Genomic DNA, 15,806 nt, shown 5'->3' on the forward strand with positions numbered 1-15,806 from the left:
GAGAGGGAGGCACAGAATCGGAAGCAGGCTCCAGGCTCTGTGCTGTCAGCATGGAGTCCAATGCGGGTTTCGAACCCATGAACAGTGAGATCATGACCTGAGCCAGTCGGACGCTTAACCAACTGAGCCACCCAGGTGCCCCTAGTCGTACCGCACTTTAAATTTTGAGATAGAGATACTGTCATATTGCCCTCGATGAAAGTTGTAACAACTTTCCCTCCTACCAGCAGCATATGACAGTGCTATTTACCCACTCCATAGGACAAGTGGGCAGCCCTGTGGAGTGCCAGGGAGGCCAGGCGGGCCTGGGTGGTGGAGCGCCAGGCGGCCCTTTGCCCTCATTGGACTGGGCTGCTGAGGGGGTAGACTGGGGACTATTGCAATCTCAGGGTGAGCAGGCAACAGGAAACGTGGGTGCTGCGTCCTCGAAGCTGACAAGACCTTGAACTTGCAGATCCCTTAACCTCATCCCAAAAGAGCTCTAAAATAAGGGAATGGCGCCCCGTCCCCACAGTCCCAGCAACTGGTCTGTATGGGGACTGACAGAGTATAGGGGAAAACTGAGGCCTCAGACCAAGCACTGGGAAAGTTGACCAAAAAAAGCTGAGCCCTTGTACAGAAATGGCCATCTTGCAACTTCCTCTCATGGTTGAGACACTGGGGGAGGCTCCTCGGGGCCCAGTCCGTGTCGCCTGGGCCCCTCAGAGCTCCCCAGCACTGGGCTGGCTCTTTAGGGCCTGAGAACGTCCAACAAATATTTACTCAGGGCCTCTGTGGGCCAGGAGACCCAAAGAGGCAAAGACTCCTGCCCTTGTGGGGTTTGTTCTGGAGCAAGAAAGACAGGGCTGAGCACGTCTTTGAGGGCATCTCACTGCAGGTTAGCAGGTAACAGCACTATAGGAAAAGAGCGGCCAGCTGGCTAAGGCAGGGCAGGCCGTGCCCACCAAGAAGGGGAGATCTGAACAAACTCTGGGAGCCAGTGAGGGAGTGAGCTCAGCAGACCTCTGGGAGAAGAGCCCTGGGCAGGGACCCCAGCCCTGCAAAGTATGAGCCAGGACCAGCAGGGGGCTGGTGTGCCGGGAGGGGAGAGTGTGAGGGGCTGGGGCAGGTAGGGCTTAGTGGCAGACCTTGTGTGAAATTTCACCGTGACTGAGTGAAAAGGAGGTGCCCGCGATGGTGCCTTCTCTCAGGCGCTCAGAAAGTGCTTGTGAGGGACGCCTGGGTAGCTCAGTCGGTTAAGCCTCCGACTTCAGCTCAGGTGGTGATCTCGCAGTTTGTGAGTTCGAGCCCCACATGCAGCTCTGTGCTGACAGCTCAGAGCCTGGAGCCTGTTTCAGATTCTTCTTCTGCCTCTCTCCGCCCCTCCCCTGCTTGCACGCTCTCTCCCTCTCAAAAATAAATAAACTTAAAAAAAAATATAAACTTTAAAAGACAAAGGCAAGGGGAAAGAGCAGGCATTAACTGGTTCCACCCTCACATAATCCTATGAGGCAGGCATGAGAAATGAGGCTCAAGGTTCTGGTGGGGGGGGGGGGCGTACCCAAGGACACACAGCTGGTGAGTGGGTGGGAGGTGACTGCAGTGGTCCTGGGGCTGCTGTCCCTTCCTCAAGTCTCTCCCACGGATATTTCTCTGCCTAAAAATCCTCCTTGGTTCTTGCTTGTCCACGGGGTGCAGTCCAGCTCTGTCGCCTATGCTGGAGCCCCCAACACCCAGGGTCCAGCCCACCTTTGCACCCTCTCCCATCCATGTGGACCAGCCCCACCCCCACCCCCAACCAGAAGACACTACTCAACATTCCCAGAACCTCTTTCTCAATCTCCCAGGCCTTGCTCACAGGCCCACCCCTTCCACACCCTAAGGCCTCTGTCTTTTGTGGGCTCTCCTCCTCTAGGCTGCCCTCCAGACACATCCTTCCCCCCTTACCTCCATCTCTCCCCAGCCCCCCTGAATCTCTCCTCTTGCTCTGCACCAACCCCTGCCTCCAGCTCCCAGCCCCAGCAACCAAGAAGCAACGAGTAGCCCAACCACCTCTAAGGCCCAAATCTCGGCCATCCCTCCTCACCCCTGACTCTTGCTGACCAGGCCTGCAGCCTGGGAGCTCACCTCCCGGCCACATCACTCAGCCTCCGGCACCTCAAACCCACCGCCACCCACAGTGACTTCCTTCTGCTCACCACGGCAGCACCTCCCAGCACCACCCCCCCCAACCCCGTTTGCTCTCTGAAGATAGGATGGCTTCTCCTCCAGGTGTAGGCCCCTTCTCCATGCAGCCCCTCCACCATCCTTCTCTCCCTAGGTACCCCTGGATCCTTCCCCACGATTGGCTGTGTGGCCTCTGGGCAAGTTCCTTCCCCTTAGGGAAGCTCAGACAACTCGATCCCACAGAGGGGTCAGCGAGACTCGCCTCCCAGAATCGTTCAAAGGACTGAAAGGATAATTTGTCGGTCTTTACCTAATATACAGGAGGGGGTCATTTAGTGCCCGTTTCCCTCACTGGCCTCCACACACGCTTACTGGGACCTGTGAAGGTTTAGGAGTGTGGCTCTGGAGACCTTGATTTGAATCCTGTCCCTGCCCTTTAGTCGCTGTGTAGCTGAGGCCAAGTCCCTTCTTAGGGCCTACGTGTCCCCACCTTTAAAATGGGGGCAATAACAGGCTGCACCTCACGAGGTTGTGAGAATTCCACAAGACAGCATGTATGATGTTCGTGTGCGGGGGGCGGGGGGTGCACACCCGGCGTTCTTCCAGAGGGAGGAAGGCTCACCCTGTCCCTGCGGGCTCAAGATCCCAGCAGAGGTCCTCTTCACAGCTTCCTTGGGAAAAGAGAAATGCGGGGAGCCAGGAAGCTGCTGGAGGAGAGCCCCATGACTATAGCACCCCTCCCTCCTCTGCCCCCCTGGCCCTTCTCTCTCACCCTCCCCGTGTGAGCAGTCAGCTCTCAGGAGGGGAAAGCCAGACAGAAAAGGGGCCCAGGACTGGAGCAGGGACCCTGAGATTGGATGAGAGGGGCCCTTTGAAAAGAAAAAGGAAAGGTAATAATTATACAACCGTCCTCGCGGGCCCAGCACATTGGATCCTTACAGCGAGGCTATGGGACAGGGATGATCTCCATTTCACAGATGAGAAATGGGGCTCAGAGCGGACACTTTTCCAGGTCACAGGACTGAAAGAGCCAGACTCAGCACTGGACCCAGGCTTGTTTTACCCCAAAGCCTGTGCTCTGGGCCCAAGGCTGCCCAGTGTGTATGCCGTGAGTCCTCGGGAAGAGGTCTCTGTGCATATGACGGGAGGACCCTGAGGCGTAGGGCTAGGGAGAAACTTCGACTTCCGAGCTGTGGCCCAAGGCCAGTTTGAGGCCACCCAGGGGCCCTGGGTGGGGGTGGGGTACCACCCAGCGTGCGGAGCTAAAGGCGCGGGGCCTGGAAGGAGTTAACTGCATGAGGGGCCTGAGTGAATCAGAGGCTCCACAGGCTGCGCTGGAAATTCCCTGTGCATGGCGTGTGGTCACCCAGAAAAGGGAAATGGTGCTTTTCGGAGCAGGGGACGGCGGGGGCTGGAACCCGGGAGCAGACGCCTGCTCGGGTGGGGCTGGCGAGGGTGTTGTGACCAAAGACTCCTGGCCTCAGGCTCTGCTTAGGCTCTGGGTGGGAGAAAGGAGGTAAGGAGCCACCAGGCCAGGCCAGGCCTGGTCATTCTCCAGTGTGCCCATGGGCCCTGACGGATGGGTAGGAGTTCACCAGGCCCAGAGGAAGGAAGGGCACTCAGGCCGTGGGAACTACAAAGCACAGGGGTGTGACTCAGCATGAGAGTCTGTCCCCCATGCTTTTTCTGGAGAACTCTTTCCTGTCCTTTGGGCCCATCCCAAGTGATACCCCTCCGCACCCTGGGAGCACCATCACTCCCTTTCCGTGTCCCAAGGCCTCAATTTCCATCTGGGAGCTCTCAGAATTTTGTAACTCATCTGCCTTCTACCCAGGACTGTGGCCAGGGGTCATGTTGTAGCTTCAGAGGCAGCTTGCAGCCAGCATAGATCTGGCACCAAGTAGGTGCTTGGTGTTCGTGAAATGCCAATTTCACAGGAGGGGGCTCTGAGGCTCAGAGAGGTTAGGAGAAACTCAACCAGCCAGCTGGCTATGGCGGAGCGGGACTCAGGCCAGGGCTTCTGCTCAGCTGGGACTTGGCGGGAGGCGGGGGCACTGGGCACTGACACCTGGCCAGGGGTGGCCATCTGCCAACTATGCCGTCCAAAGCCTGCTTCTGTCTCAAGCATCAGACCAGCCCTGCTTTCGCTCTTGTCACAGTGCTAGGAGACTTCGGTCCTGCCAGTAGGGAGACTGGGGTACAAGATGGAACCAAAGGCAGTCAGGGAGAAGAGGGAATAGGGTGTTAATAAACCTTGAATCCCAATCCAGACGCTCTCTAGCTATGGGGCCTCGTACACGTGGTTTCCCCTCTGAGCCTCGGTTTCCACTTTATGATGGTGGTCATGGGATAGGCTCGTTCTGGGGATGGAAAGATCTGACTGATGTCAACTGGAAACCTCTGCGCCAATGTGAGGGAGTTGGTCTGTTAGTAATGAGTGTCACTTATGTGGCCTGTTGTCTCTCCTCGGAGCGGTCTCCTGCTGAAAGGCCATCCAGCCTGCCACTTCCTAAGCCGGGTGTGCCGCGGCCTCAGGCCCAGTGTCCCTCTGCACCGCACAAGGGCCTGTCCCCCACATCAACCCAAGGAGAGCAGTGGCTGGGTCCTCCTGTCCAGAAACATGCCCTCCAAAGTCCCCGGGTGCCCCAAGTTCCACCGTAGCACCCCAGATTCCTTGGCTCCTGTGAAGATGCAGGATGCCCAGAGAAACCACCCTCAGGAGGGATGGGCAGCATGGTGGCAGCCATTGGCGTTGGAGCTTTTCCAAGCACGAAGGGGAACTGAGAAGTGTGGGAATGTGCCTTGGGCCTGCCCAGGGTGGGCGGCCGGGCCCGGGTGGGAGGGGCTGTTCCAAGGAGTCCAGACTGATGGGGTCCTGGGGGTGCAGAGGAGAAGGGACCCGTCGGCCTGTGACAGTGGGGTTGGGCGTCACCGTGAGGTGCCTGCAGGTTGTCCAGACAGAGCTGGCCGGGCAGCGGGAGGCTGGGGAGCTGTGTGGAGAAGGAAAGAGGAAGCCATGGGGAGAGGGGGATGGGCTGCTGGGGATGGAGTGGGAGTGGGGGCTGGGGGGCCTGGAGCCACTTGGCCGCAGCCACTTCACTTCTCCCGGTTTCGGTTTGTAAATAGCTGCCGGCTCCGTGCAGGCGGGATGGGCCCTGCCCCTTCTGTGGCCTGTGTCCAGGGAGGCCCGGGCCTGAGTAGCTGCAGCTATTCAAAGCCTGCATTTGAGGACCCCAGGAGGCATGGAAGCTGGCCTGGCCTTTCTCTGGGTGGGCAGGTTTCGGTGGGCCCAGCACTGGGCAGCCCCAACCTGTGGTCACTGAGGTAATGCAGCTGGGGCAGAACTTGATGACTTGGCCACACTGAGCTTATTTATAACTGGGCCTCCGTGGGCAGAGGCAGCTGCTGAACCGCCAACTCAGCACTTGGTGCCGGGACAGGATAGTGGGGGCCAGGCCAGCCCGATGGTCCCTCAGTCTGGGCCTCGGGGTCTTGGGATCCCCAAGGCCTCTTTGGCTGGAACCAGTGCTTGTGCTGTCTGTGTTGCACAGGCCTTGAGATTTAGGGCTTGTACTTGTGAGGTGGGCACCTCAGAACCTCCTAGACCAAGAGGGTGTCTGAACTCAGTGGACTGGTCGGTTCCCAGGGGGCTCATGCCTTGGCCTTCCTGGAAACTCTTCCTGCAGAGGTCAGGCACTGTCAGCAAAGTCAACAAGAAGCAAAGTCATCTCCCCTCCCATTCTTGCAATAGCAGTGCTTAAAAACAAAACAAGATGCGTTCGGGAAGAGGGCAATGCCAACTCCTGAGGCCTGGCCCTGATGGTGGCCCTCCAGGCACCTGACAGAGGGGGAAAGATGTGGCTCCCTCCTGAGGCTCCCGTGTCCCACCACACGGGTACCCATCTCCTTCTTAGACAGGAAGCACTGGCCCTGCCCCCACCCTCCAAAAGACCACTTCTGGAGAGGTGTCAGACCCCTTCCTCAGGTCTGCGGGAACAAAGCGGCTCCTAAAATCTTTCTCCCACTTTCGAATCCTTCTGGATCAATCTTGTCACCTACGACCCTCTGTCCCATCAACACCTCGTCTCCCAGACTTGGTCCTGGCCTTCCCACCTCCAAGCCTTGTTCCAGTCTGGCCCCCGGCCTGGCATGCCCTTTCCTTCCCCCTAGTCTCTCCAAGGCCTATGCCAAGCCCTGCTCTGAGGGCCCCAGCCTCCGTGCCTACCTGTCCCCAAAGCAGAGGCTCTTGAAATATGAAATTCAAGGGGGATGTCAGAATTGGAGCAGAAATGGGCGAGAGATTTTAGATCATGGGGGCCACAATCACTACACAAAAGAGGAAGCCGACGCCTGCAGGGGGTCAGGGATGGCCAAAGGCACCCAGTGAGCAAAGAACAGAGCTGAGACCAAAACTCCTGAGCCCTGACTCCTGGACTGGAGCTCCCATCCCTGGACCTCTGACCTCCTGGGCCCCAGCTTGGCCTTGAGCGATGGCCCCACCTGGCCCCTCACACTTGGCAAAAGCTGTTGGGTATGGGAAGGACGGGTTGCTGGTGTGGGGGTACCTCAGGCCATCCACTGCCCAGGTGTGAGGCCTGGCCTGGCAGGCCTACTCAGGCCCCTCTGGGCAGGGTCGGGGTGCCCAGCCCAGAGCCGCCCGGGCTGCAGCTGCCCCTGTTTCCACATCGGCAGTAGCAAGTCCGGGCCTGAGAAAACAGGAAGCGCCCAGTCACCACAGGAAGCATGTGTGCGCAGCCTCCCCACCCCCGGCCCATTGCAAAACGCCAACAGCCCCATTACCACAGGCACCACACAGTGGCGGGCAGAAACGCTCCGGCCGCCAGGACTGCCGAAGAGCCGGACAGACAGACTCCAGCCCTGACTTGCCTGGGCCAGGCCACGGGGTGAATGTCCAGCCGTGGCCTTGAGGAGCCCAGGGTCCCCTAGGGTTCAGGCCTCATGCCTGACTCTGGATTCTAGAGCCTAATCCCAGACTGGCCTAGGCTAGGCCTGCTTTGGCCATCATTAAATCAGAATATGGGGTCAGGGGTCACAGGGAAGCCATTTCTCTGACTCGGTGGGTGGCACTGGAGGACTCTGTGCCTGTCCCTCAGACCCTGACAGGGCCTGATGCCCAAGCCTCGCTGACCCAGTTGGCCTAGATCCCACCGCCCCCACGACCCCAGGGAGCCATCTGCTGTCCAGTCCACGCCTGCCACGCCCTCTGCCCAGCCCCAGCCCTTCCCAACCGAGACTTTGCTGGCCCTGGGGTCCTGCCCAGGCTAGCCCTCAGGAGACTAGCGCCCCTCCTCATCCCGCCCTGCCTGCCCCGACTCACCTCCCATTTCTGGCCACCCGGCCTCAACCCTTGGAAGGAGATGGGAGTGCAGCAAAGCTGAGGCCCGGTGCCTGGGGAGGCCTGTGCTCCTCCAGCCCCGGGGACGGCAAGGAAAAGAGAAGAGAGCAGAGCATTTCATGGCTATAATAAATCAAAGGGGGAAGTCAGAGCAGGAGAAATAAGAAACTTCCCTACCCTGGGCACAGGGACCTGCCAGGCAGCAGCCCCCGGCACCCCCACGGTCTTCCCTCCTCCCTTCTGCCTCCCTGGCCAGGACCCAGATCTGGTGCTTGCTCTCAGGCCTCGGGGCCCCACCTGCCCAGAGATCTTCTGGGCGCCCAACAACCTTTCTTGCTGTGCACCCTGGATCCAGGCACCTCTAGGTGGGGCTTCAGTTTCCTCCTCATGGACTCAGAACTCCATGGGGCGGGGGGAGGTGGGGGGGTGCTGGCTTGGAGAGTGTATGGTCAGGCTGCCCAGCAGAGAGGGCTGAAGATGGGTAGTGCCCCTCTGGACAGGATGAAGAAATGAAAGAGGTGAAGGGCGGGAGGGGAGGCATTCTGGGAATTCCTGGTGGACAGTCGGGCTCAGCAGGACTGGAGGGCCAAGGCAAGAGGCAGGAGTAGGGAACAGAGGTGGGGAGAGCCCTGTGTTGTGAGAGCAGGCAGGGCCTTGACTTCAACTCAACTCCTGCACTCTCTCAAACCAGACCAAGGGGCCCAGGGGCCTGGGGGCCACTGTTTGTCCCCTCCCCCCATCATGTCTTCCTGAAGTGTCCACTCAACAGAGATACTGGGAGGGGAAACATTTTTTTCAGGCAGGGGGAAAGCTCACATATTAAAAAAGGAGAATGAGGGGCGCCTGGGTGGCCAAGTCAGTTAAGCATCTGCCTCTTGATTTGGGCTCAGGTCCTGATCTCATGGTTTGTGACATTGAGTCCCGCTTGGGGCTTTGGGCTGACTGTGCAGAGCCTGCTTCGGATTCTCTCTCTTTCTCTCTCTCTCTCTCTCTCTCTGCACCCCTCCTCTGCTTGCTCTCTCTCTCTCTCAAAATAAATAAACAAATTTTTAAAAAAAGGAAGATGCAAATCTGTATGAATTTTTAAGATAAAATAAGGAATTTCAGAAACATTTTGCTAGTTTGGGGGCCTCTATGAGCCATGCACCCAGATACCAAGCAGACCCTCCTCCAGTGCCATTGGGGTGCATTGTGGAAACTCAGGCTGCCTCCACTTGAAGCCCTCCTGAGACAGTGTGCTCACTCCCTGACTCCAGGGGTCTCTCTCTCACTGCGAGCAAGTTCTCCTCAGCCCCAGCCCTGAGTCTGCGCACGATGTCTCCTGGACAGCTACCAGCCTGGAGCTCAAGGCTAACAGAAGAGCCCGGCAGGGCCCAGGATCCTTCTGAGCCTCTAAGATCACGCTGCTTCATTCACGACCTCGTCAGGCAGATAAGATAAGAAACTGGCAGTGACTGTTGGGAGTCCAGGCTGCCGAGCCAGACAGATCCAAGAGCACGCAGGGTGTGACCGTAACTCCCACCCTCAGTTTCTCCACTTGGAAAATGCCTCCCTAGAAAATTTGCAAAGAAAGACAAAGGAGATCACAGGGTGATCGTGGGGCCTGCATCACACAGTGGCCTCTGACACTCTCCTCTCCTCCCAGAAGCACCTATTTCCTCCCTCCTTTCCCTTTCACCTGCCTGAGGTGGGGTGAGAACTTCTATTCCCTGCTCTTCTCTGCACCCCCACCCCCCAGGGCCCTTGGCCTCGCTCTGACCTGTCCTGATCTGGGAGAGTGTTAGCGCTGAGGTTCCCAGCCCTACCCCAAGGGGCTCCCTCTGTGAGATGAGACTTTGTTTTTTTGTTTTTTGTTTTTTTTTTTTTTAATTTAATGTTTATTTATTTCTGAGACAGGGAGAGACAGAGCATGAGTGAGGGAGGGGCAGAGAGAGAGGGAGACACAGAATCAGAAGCAGGCTCCAGGCTCTGAGCTGTCAGCACAGAGCCTGATGCGGGGCTCGAACTCACAAACCATGAGATCATGACCTGAGCCGAAGTCGGTCTCTCAACCGACTGAGCCACCCAGGCGCCCCGAGATGAGACTTTGAAGGCCCAAAGTCCTGCCCTGACAGGACTCCCCATTTCTGTTCACACCTCCTGCCCTCGCACGACACCTCGCTTTCATCCTCAGACAGCCACAACTGTTTTTTGTTTTTTTAAATTTAGTTATTTATTTTGAGAGAAAGAGAAAGTACGAGCAGGGGAGGGGTAGCGAACGTGAGAATCCTGAGCAGGCCCTGCACTGCCAGTGGGGAGCCCGTTGCGGGGCTCGAACTCACGAACTGGGAGATCATGACCGGAGCCAAAGTTCGTTGCTTAACCCACTGAGCCACCCAGGTGCCCCATCCACTTTTGTAACAACTGGTGGCATTCACTAGGAGCTTTATATACATAACAGGTCAGAATCCTCACAGGTATTCTTATCCCCGTTTCAAATATGAGGCAACTGAGGCTCAGAGGGGAGGGAGGTCAGCTGGCCAAAAAGCAACAGCTCTGAGGTGAGAACTTGGTTCTGTCCTCCAACCCAGTGGAAATCCTATGCAAACCATGAGGCAAAGCAGCAGGTCTTTTGGGGCGTCACCGCTGCCCAGGCCCATGGTCCTGGCCCATTCCCCGCTCCCCTGCCCTGTCCCCATCACCACAGTCTCTTGCTTCTCCTGGTCCAGGTTGTAAGATGTCAGAGTTGGACACATTCCGGCCTCAAGTGCCCACGAGAGCAAAGAGGTTATAAAAACAGAAAGGTGAGCAGTCTGCTGAATCAAGGGCTCTCCTTGGCTCCCTGCCCTGGGAATTCACACCCAGCAGTGGCACTTAACTCCCTAGGGAGAAAGCCTCAAGGGAGCCGTGTTCCCTGCTAGTTAGAACCAAGACATTGGTGCCAGACCTTGTTGTAGAGCAACAGAGACCGTCCCCTGGCTAAGTGACTTAACCCTAAAATGGAGAGAAAGATGCCTCTCCTGGCCTGGAGAGTTCACAGAAGGGAAGTTTCTTTCTAAAAGCCAAGAGCTCAGCCCCTCTTCATGCATGGTCTCATTTAAGCCGCATAACAGTTCTGACAGGTCGGTACTATTATTACTCCCATTTTACAGATGAGAAATCGGAGGCGGAGGAGTCTTCCTAAGATCACACAGCCCTGCAGGGGCCTGAACCCCAATCCTGTGTAACTGCAAGTCAGGTGCATTTATACTGCCTCAGAGAGGTTCCTCTTCCTTTCTCCTAGGAACTGTTCTCTGCCACCACCAACCCGCAGGGTCAGGGGCCCTGAGTGGCGAGTTGAACCATGACTGGATGGCCCTGCCCAGCTGTGGTGCAGTCCCCAAATGCCTGACTGCCCTTGCTTCTTGGGTTGGGCTTGCGGATGGCTTCCTGGGCACGCAAGGGGTTGGGGCCAGCTGCAGCAGGGACTCCTCCAGGCCGTTCCCCAGCCATATTGTTTGCGGCCATCCTACCCTGCAATCAGGTAGGTGTCTGTCTCTTGCAGAGGGGTGTTATAAGTTCCTGTAGGGGCCCTCCCGGCAAGGCAAGGAAACAGAGAAACCAGACTTGAGCTTCTCTCTGGTTTAAGCACCTTCCAAGGCCCTGGCAGAGGCCTCTGCAAATTTATATTTGTGATTTTGTAGTCTTTTTCTTAACGAGGACCTCAAATTGTAAAAGCATCAGGCTCTACACAACCTAGCTCTGTCCCCACGCTGAGGACAGCGGAAAGTGTTCCATCCTCCTCTGGCTCCCTGGCTCTGAGGCAAGCGAGACCCCCACTTTCCCATCTATGCAACGAGACTGAAGCCGGGAGACAGGCGGGTACAGCAGGGGCAAGAAGGGATCAGGGTCCCCATCCTTTACAAAAGGCTCAGATCTGCAGAGGGTTTTCACCAGCCTGCATTTGTTGCATCTCCAACAGCCTCGCGGAGTAAATGGAGCCTCCTACCCCCGTTTTCCATCTGAGATAACTGAGGCCGGGAACAGAAGGTGCAGGCCAGGAACAGAGGGTGCAGGCCAGAGCCTCTCCCCCACGGGCCCCGGGGGGCTCCGCCCAGGATGCCGAGCCAGGGTTGGAGGGAGTAGGGGACAGAGGGTGCGGGGACGGCGCAGCGGAGGCAGTGGGGAGGCGGCGGCGTCCCGCACTGTCTCACCGCAGGACCGACCTCGGCGCTTATCTGCTCGGGCAGCTTCCGCCCCCCACCCTAGCCCCCGCCGCAGCCCGGGCCCCCGCCCCCGCCTCCGGAGGGCCGGCCCGAGGGCCCCTCCCCCGGCGCCCGCCCCCAGGGAGCGCCGAGCTAGCAGCGCGCTGCCCGGCCGAGCGGAGAGGGGCCCGGCCCCCAGATGAGGCGCCGGAAGTGATCAATAACCCCGGGGGGCGGGGGCGCCTCCTGCCTCCAGCCCGCCGCGCCAGGCCGAGCGGGGGTCCCCTGGGCAAAGCTGGGAGAGAGGCTGCGAGGGAAGAGGAGCGGGGTCCCCTAAAGGCCGGAAAGCAGGAGGAGAGGCAGGGTCGGTCTGCACCGGGTTCGGAGGGACACGAGCCCAACCCCCCCCCCCCAACACACACGCACAAGTGCACACGCACACACTAGCAACGCCCATGGGCGTCCCTGGCACAGATGTGGGAGGGAAGAGAGAAGTGGAGACACCTTAGAGAAAGTGAAAAGCAAGCCGCAAACGGGAGCAGACGCCCGCCACGTGCAACTGGCAAAGGTTAAGCATCAAAAATACATAAAGAACTCTTGCAAATCCATAGGGGGGAAAAACACAAAATATCCGGCAGAAAAATTGATAAACGACGTGAAAAGGCATTTTAAAGAAGAGGAAGCACATGTGTTCAAGTGAACATCTTAAGAGATGCTCAAGTTCGTTGGTAGTGAAGGAACAACAGCGACGACCACGGTGGGATGCTATTTTACAGCACTGGAAGGGCAAAAATTAAGCCTGACAGCACCCAGTGTTGGAGAAGAGGTGGAGCTGCACAATCTCCCGTGCATCGCTAGCCAGCAACTCTGTGTAACCACTGGAGAAGACAATCTGGCCTTATCTTATAATGCGGAGACGCAGCAGATCCCCACCCCCCAGGCATAAAATCAAGAGAGACCTTGGCTTGTGCTCCAAGAGACCTGGGCGGGAACGTTCAAAGATACACTGTTCTTAACAGCAAAACTCTGGGAGTAACCCAAGTGAACACTAAGGAGAGCTGGTAAATAAATTACAGTGGATACATCCACACAGCAATAAGGCAGTTCAGCAGTTAAGCAAGCAAATGAACCAGTTTCACATAATGGCATAAATGCATCTTAGCACCACACTGTTGAGTGCAAAAGCCAGTCCCAGAAAACAAATACCCTTCCTGTGAAGTTCAAAACCAAGGCAAACCATATCTCTACAAATAGCAATGTTGGTTCCTTCCTTCTAATACTTTTGTTATTAGGAGATGACAAAAGACTCAAGAGTAATACTGAGAAATTATGAGAACCTATAAAAAATATATAGTTGGTTTACCAGGTATCAAAGGAATACATAAAAATAATTTGCCTTCCTGTCAGCTATCATCGAATCGTTCAGAATGTAATGGGAAATATCCTATTCAAAATATCTGAAAAAAATGCAACATATCTTAAACTTATTAATAATTATGCAGGGCCTATATGAAAACAATTGTAAGAATCACTGAACGATGTAAAAGAAAACTTTAGAACAACTTTTATTTTCCTTAGCTTTAAAAAGAGCCAAGGGCCGCCTGGCTGGCTCAGTCGGTGGAGCATGTGACTCGTGATCTCAGGTTGTGAGTTTGAGCCCCACATTGGCTGTAGAGATTACTTAAAAATAAAAGCTTAAAAAAAGAGAGAGAGAGGCACCTGGGTGGCTCAGTTAAGCATCTGCCTCTTGATTTCAGCTCAGGTCAGGAGCTCATGGTCTGAGGTGGAGCCCTCTGTGGAGCTCTGCATTGAGTGTGGAGCCTGCTTGGGATTTACTCTCTGCCCCTTCCCTGCTTGCTTGCACGTGCACAATTTCTTTCAAAATAAATAAATAAACATTAAAAAAAAAAAAACTTGAAAAGGAAAGATCTTGAAAACCTGATCATCACAAAATTCAGGTTCCCCCAAGAAGGAGACAGGGAGATGGGACGGGGGCGGGAGTGACAAGTAAGCAAATATATCAATAAACACATAAATTAAGTAAAGGGGGGCCTGCAAAGGCCCAGATGGCTGTGCATAATGCAGAAGTATCTGCATTTGTGCTCTTGAAGGGGAAAGGGAGACATTAAAGCCATTTGGACTGACTTTTATTCAGGGTATAGGCAAGAGGTTGTCTTTCTTTCCAGAAGCCCATATGGAATGGGGGGAAAGGCCTGTGCATGTAGGGGACAGGGCTAAAAAAAAACCCCTAAGACACACAACACTGAGGGCCTTCAGCCTGGACAGATCCAGAAGGCTTCAGGGAAGGCTTGTAAAAGGGCTGAATTTCAATCAACAGAAATGGCAGAAGGGGAGAAATATGCCAGGCCTGCCGGGGGGTGGGATGGCGATTACAAAGGGGGTTATAAAGGCAGAGAGACCAGACAGAAAGAAGTGAGGCTTGGCTGCCCAGGAAGGGTTGTGCTATGAAGCTGCTAGTGCCTCGTCTGGCCAGGGTTCAGGATCTGGGGGGTAAAGCACCCCAGAAACTCACTAGGGGGCTGAGGCTGCTCTAAGAAGGGTGACTTGAGAGAGGGTTAAGGTCAGGGGTTCCTGAGGGGCAGATTCAGTTGGGAGAGGCTGAGCCTGAAGCCGCTGTAAGAGTAACAGGCCTCATTTCACAGCTGTACTCACGGGCAAGGAGCTCACCACCCTGAGCCTCAGAAGCCTCTCTACAAGAGGTTGCTGCCAGCCTGTGGACCCAAAGAAAGCCCTGAAAAGGAGAAGGCCTCTGGAAGCAAAAAAAAAAAAAAAAAAAAAAATGTGCATCAACCCCCACCCTAGAGTGTCTAGCCCTGTGCAGCCAGAGGAGGGGAGGTTGTCAGAACAGTGACAATGCCAGACCTTGATGGTCTTGCAGCCCCCACCTTGTCAGCAGGCCCAGGCCCAGAGGCAGTCCTCCCTTCTGGAAATAGAGGGCTGAGACCTTGCTGTTGAAAAGGGCCCCCACTAAAGATACCAAAGCCAGGAACGTGTTAAAGTCAGACCCAGTGAGGTCAGAAAAACGGATCTGCAGCCCCCCAGTCAGAGGCCTCCCAGCCACACAGATCCGAGCACTGTCTAGGCCCATCCACCCTGCTAAAATTTTTCTGCCCAGGGCCACGACTCAGGAGGTCGCTGTGGCCTCCAAACCGATTGATAAATGTGTTGGAAAACACTCATCCGTCATCTGTGCTCAGCAAGGAGATGGTCCCCACCTTGTGTCTTTAAGTTATCTGTTCATTGCTATAACATTTTCTTTATACCCATATGTCCACACATGTAAATAATTATAATACCTAAGCCTTAAAGAGAACTTGTCGTATGCCAGGCATAGTTCTAAATGCTCTGTGTGTATTCCCTCATTTACTCCTGACAACAATCTGACACTTTACAGATGAGGAAACTGAGGCATAGGATGTCAAGTAATTTGCTCCAGGAAGTCTGGTACAAGAATCTGGCTGTCTTAACCATAAAGCTGTGAGGTCATCAAATAAATCAATAAATAAGTTGAGATTTTATGTACACATGTATATACATTTGTACATCATTGCATAAATGTGATCATATTCTTGTTTTGACGTGCTTTTAAATTTTCCTTTTATATTTTTCCTCCCCACCCATCCATGGAATCCATGTTATCACTCAATGTTTGATCTTCTGTATTTTTTATTATTCACAATTATACATAGTCTTCTATATACTGATGCCTATAATCACATATATTTAGACAGGGTTCCTTTTGTCATTATTTTAAAAGAGCAGATCGTATTAAATAAATATTTCTGCATCTTTCTTTTCTCACCTGGAAGCCCCTGGCAGATCTAATTCATTGCTTTTAACAGCACACATCAGTCCACACACCGTCTTTTCACCTGGTCCCCTCTGCTCATGGTCCTCTTCTAGAGCCCCCCAGTGTGCTTCTTTACTCCATTAGGGAGTTTGATGGTGGAAATTCCAGGCTAGGTGAGAGGAAAGGACAGTGAGAAGGCAGCCGAGGTTTCTGGCTGGCTCTTGCCTTACCCTCTTGCTGGGGGCCAGCAGCCCTCAGCCCCCAGAGGCAGGAATGCTAACTTGACTGTCTTATTGTGAAATCATTTGTATATTGTGAAGTGCTTTGCATA

At 55.1% G+C, this 15,806-nt stretch overlaps 1 long non-coding RNA gene across 3 annotated transcripts; it reads right to left on the bottom strand.

Annotated features, from left to right (window-relative positions):
- Nucleotides 1–2,674: 2,674 nt before the first annotated feature.
- On the bottom strand, nucleotides 2,675–15,804 carry LOC109492140. 3 transcript variants are annotated; one of them, XR_006586604.1, is made up of 3 exons: nucleotides 15,488–15,804; nucleotides 7,484–7,624; nucleotides 2,675–2,816 (listed from the first exon to the last, which is right to left on the bottom strand). It is a non-coding gene; the product is annotated as an uncharacterized LOC109492140 (long non-coding RNA). The 3 variants fall into 3 exon arrangements; XR_006586606.1 differs by lacking the exon at nucleotides 2,675–2,816 and adding an exon at nucleotides 2,823–5,135; XR_006586605.1 differs by lacking the exon at nucleotides 2,675–2,816 and adding an exon at nucleotides 2,823–6,851.
- Between the last annotated feature and the right edge of the window lie 2 nt (nucleotides 15,805–15,806).

This window comes from Felis catus, chromosome D1, assembly GCF_018350175.1.
Source record: "Felis catus isolate Fca126 chromosome D1, F.catus_Fca126_mat1.0, whole genome shotgun sequence".
Taxonomy (NCBI): domain Eukaryota; kingdom Metazoa; phylum Chordata; class Mammalia; order Carnivora; family Felidae; genus Felis; species Felis catus.